Consider the following 5,000-nt stretch of genomic DNA (forward strand, 5'->3'; position numbering starts at 1 on the left):
ACACACACACGCACAGAGCAGCAGTAATAGAATTCTGCACAAACACAGAGGCCGGGTTTAAAAGGCGCTTTGTGAGAGCCACACAAATGATCACTATTCACCAAAAACAAAACATGACATTCAGCCAGCAGCCCTGTACTACGTGGGGCAGGGGGGAGGGGGGCTAGAGAGAGAGAGAGAGAGAGAGAGAGAGAGAGAGAGAGAGAGAGAGAGAGAGAGAGAGAGAGAGAGAGAGAGAGAGAGAGAAGGCAGGCGGAGTGAGAAAGGGTTTGCTATTAACCTTTGAAAACATGAACTAAGGTAAACATGCTGGTATGTAAGTTACCGTTTTAGAACAGCCGTGTATGTAGCCCTATGCCCTATGTAAATTGCCAGTATAGAACAGAGCACCCTATGTGACGCTATAACTCACCTATGCAACCCTATAATCATACACTACATCCGCCTGTGAACAACTCAGCAAATGCCCTGGATTGCGCTGAAGTAGCGAAGGCCCTTGGATGTATGTGCAGTACATACAGTATATGGGTGGTTGACATTTAAGGCCGTAACACACTTAAAGGAGGAAACATATTCAAATTCTTGAAAAATGGGTGGAAGAATTGGGAAAAAATAAGAAAAAATGGGGATGTCAGTGGTTTGTGGAATTTCGCCAAAATTTGCCATTTTTGGGAAAATGTGTCCTGCGGTGTGACATCATTGGTGTGACATCTCGGTAACACTTTACTTTACGGATCGCTAATAAGGTGTTAATTTCATAGTAATTTCTCAGTAATTTCAGTCTAATTTTATGGTAATAACTGCTTGTTATTAGTAATAACAGCAAAATAACCATATGGTTTCCAGTGCAATTACACTATAATTTCTCATTAATAACAGCAAAAATAACCATACAGTTTCCAGTGCAATTATGCTGTAGTTTCTAGTTAATAGTAGGCTAATGGAAACAGCTACTGTGTCATCATAGTAGTTAGGTGGTAGGTATGCCAGTAACTAAACGGTATCAGCCAAAGTAGTTTCATACTAATTAGGCTACATCAGGGCCGTAATGTGCAATATTTCCTCTTCCTATGTTATTGCATAGAAACGACCACCCAAGCATCCTTGTATTATTTCTGCTTAATTACCTTGGAAACAATTGAGTAGTTATATGGAAATAAGATAGAATCAGGGCCGTAAAATGCATTATCACCTATTCCACTCAATTTTATGGAAATTACATATTTTCATGGCCTTAAAATGTCTTATTTCTTATTTCCACTCAATTACTTAGTTATTATCATTTTTAATACAATATAGACTAGCCTACAATGAAGTGATTCAAGTACACAGACAAACACATTGTGTGCAAAACTTTATTTATTTTTCCAATCAGTTATGAGATTCATGTTCACTGATGTGAGGTTGTCAATCTGCCACCATCCAGAGGAAGTCCTGTGAACACAAACAAACAAACAGAGAAGTCAACTGCAAGACCGGTTTCACCACGTTTATTTTTTAATGTTATCAATTCACCATCGCTAAATTTGCTTCTGAAATGCAGTACCATGTTAAATGCACATTGTAAATCTTCCTCAGGCTGACATCGTTGCTGATTTACCAAGGCAAACTCTAGCTAGCACCTAGCTTCTCCAGTCATTGAAAACACGATGTGCAGAGCTAGCTAGTGGTTTCCATTGTAAATGTACCTCTGTATGCCATTTCAGCACAAACACGGCTGATAAGACGTGTTTGCAATGCATACAGTTAAAATCCTTCAATGTTCAGAGACAGAATGAAAGCAGGTTAAAGCTAGAACTACATTAAAAGTTCGTTGTCAGGAAGCTTACCTTGCCTGGCTCTGCTGCACTGAAGTTGAACTAGCTCACGGTGGTGGCGAGTCCTGTTGTTGCTAGGCAACGAAAGTTTGGTTACTGCAGAACAGAAGCGTCCCAATCAGTATACTTCTGTACTTCAAGCACACACTTGTATGTTGTATGCTGCCCGCTCTGCTTCCAGTATGGCTCAGAGACGCTGACGTTGTTTAATTGAGTACACTGACACACAAGGGTGGAGTTTGAGACGTACGACAGAGTGCTTTCGCACGCAGGCAGCAACCAGGGTAACTTTCAAGGTGAGCTAAAATGGTCTTGATGTTGATTTCATCCACCTTCAATCGTCGAATGACTTTAGCCTTATGCAAACATGTTTTATGAGTTAGTGTTAGGTTTATGTTTGTTCTGGAAATGAAACGGCATACAGAAGTACCTTTACAATGGAAACCACTAGCTAGCTCTGCCCACCATGTTTTCAATGACTGAAGCTAGGTGCTAGCTAGAGTTTGCCTTTGTAAATCAACGATATCAGCCTGAAGAAGATTTACAACGTGCATTTAACATGGTACTACATTCCAGAAGCAAATTTAGCGATGGTGAATTGATAACATTAAAAAATAAACGTGGTGAAACCGGTCTTGCAGTTGACTTCTCTGTTTGTTTGTTTGTGTTCACAGGACTTCCTCTGGATGGTGGCAGATTGACAACCTCACATCAGTGAACATGAATCTCATAACTGATTGGAAAAATAAATAAAGTTTTGCACACAATGTGTTTGTCTGTGTGCTTGAATCACTTCATAGTAGGCTAGTCTATATTGTATTAAAAATGATAATAACTAAGTAATTGAGTGGAAATAAGAAATAAGACATTTTAAGGCCATGAAAATATGTAATTTCCATAAAATTGAGTGGAATAGGTGATAATGCATTTTACGGCCCTGATTCTATCTTATTTCCATATAACTACTCAATTTTTTCCAAGGTAATTAAGCAGAAATAGTACAAGGATGCTTGGGTGGTCGTTTCTATGCAATAACATAGGAAGAGGAAATATTGCACATTACGGCCCTGATGTAGCCTAATTAGTATGAAACTACTTCGGCTGATACCGTTTAGTTACTGGCATACCTACCACCTAACTACTATGATGACACAGTAGCTGTTTCCATTAGCCTACTATTAACTAGAAACTACAGCATAATTGCACTGGATATTTTTGCTGTTATTAATGAGAAATTATAGTGTAATTGCACTGGAAACCATATGGTTATTTTGCTGTTATTACTAATAACAAGCAGTTATTACATTGAAATTAGACTAAAATTACTGAGAAATTACTATGAAATTAACACCTTATTAGCGATCCGTAAAGTAAAGTGTTACCGACATTTCTGTAAGATACAATAAAATGATGAATATTCTGCACAAACATATCCCCAATGCTCTTTCTGCTATTGTTCCTTCAACCCCCACCCCACACACACACTACTACCCACCCGCACCCCCAACCCCACCCACACATGCCTATGCATCGTACAGGCAGATAACTGTGATTTCACTGCATGGTTTCACTGTATTACTTGTAATAATTATGTGAATGTGACAAATAAATCTCCTGGTATCCTTATATACTTGCATGATGCATGAGTAAGGATTGAGTAACACAATGCCTAAGCATGTCACACCATAGGACATGAAGTCACATCACAGGAAATTCACTGCATTGTGGCCATTTTAATCCTTTTGTATTCGTGACTGACCTCCGAGCTCATGCTAACTAGATAATGATATTGTGTTTAACCTTAATATGTGTTTTCACTCATGAAAAACGTTTTTTTCTTCCATAAGAGCAGTCACACCACGGGACACCATAAATTAACCTAAGCATTGTGTGACAGACACATTGTAATATGTAGACATATTAAGAGGTTAATAGTCACCTTGAACTTCCACACCACTCTCCAATAACTGAGGTATAACTAGTTAGGAGCCTGTCTTTAAGACCCTTGTAGTTGACCGTGCAGCTGCCCGTCCACAAACCTGACTTACATGTCACCCCACAGGACGCAATTTGTGTTACGAAATTGAACTTGTAGTTAATATTACTGTATTGAGTTTTTTTCACATTCATATTTTTTTTATATATAAGGTTAATATTTATGCAATCATGGAAAATGCTTTATAAATGATTCAAAATGTTGTTGGTTTATTTTATAGCTGTATATATTCCAGGTTTTATTAATGTTACAGTCACACCACAGGACATTTGACATATAAACCTTTCCATAAATCTGAACAAAAATGTTTCTTCTCATCTAAGACTAATATGAAACATGATGTACCACATCTTTTTTCATTCACATTTGTTTTCAAGAGGAAAAATATCAATTTTGTAGGTTTTTAACTAATGTTACGTAAAAACAGGGCATCATGTCAACCACCCATACGCAGATGCATGTAGTTTATTTCATGTAGCGTCTTTGTGAAGATGGGCCCACGCATTGCTGGAAAGACTCTAATCGACTACATCAATACAATACATTACATTACATTTCACTTAGCTGACGCTTTCATTTGTATTCAAATCGACACGCAGTTATTATTTTTCAGGGTATTGGTTACATTTCCTGGATCAATGTGGGGTTAGGTGCTTTGCTCAAGGGCACATATCCATCCATGGATATGTAGGGAGAGGTCAGGGGGGATTCGAACCTGCAACCCCCAGATTGAAAGACCAACTCTCTAACCACGAGGCCACGGCTGCCCCATCCATCATAATAACATTGCTATGAGATTTCTGAAAGCCTTTATTCACACATTAAAACTTGGTCATTACAATTTTGAGGACAGTAAGGTTATAACATGCCAAGGGGTTAAAAAAAACATGCAGATTTTCTTCTACCAATGATTCACCAGTGTGCCGTGTTTTCAGGTGTGCCTAAAGTGACTAAGCTGTACCAAGACACCCACGCTAGCCAACCAGCAGTCCTTGAGCCCTGACCCCTGGGCGCCATGGCAACCCAGGGGGTGGCACGTCTTGACTTGAGCAATACTGCCGAGAAGCACCAAACTGGTTCCCAGTTTCCATTTTCTTAGGGCGGAACCAATCACACGACTGGTGCCATATGCTCACTGATGATTAAGCTATTTCGTGAGAAATAAAAGTGTTTCCTAATAACCCAGT

At 39.0% G+C, this 5,000-nt stretch overlaps 1 protein-coding gene across 1 annotated transcript in view; it reads right to left on the bottom strand.

Moving 5' to 3' along the window:
• Positions 1-5,000, bottom strand: part of arhgef28a (Rho guanine nucleotide exchange factor (GEF) 28a) — a 148,540-nt gene that overhangs the window by 119,599 nt on the left and 23,941 nt on the right. The gene's annotated exons all lie outside the window — the stretch shown is intronic.

This window comes from Engraulis encrasicolus, chromosome 11, assembly GCF_034702125.1.
Source record: "Engraulis encrasicolus isolate BLACKSEA-1 chromosome 11, IST_EnEncr_1.0, whole genome shotgun sequence".
Classification (NCBI taxonomy): domain Eukaryota; kingdom Metazoa; phylum Chordata; class Actinopteri; order Clupeiformes; family Engraulidae; genus Engraulis; species Engraulis encrasicolus.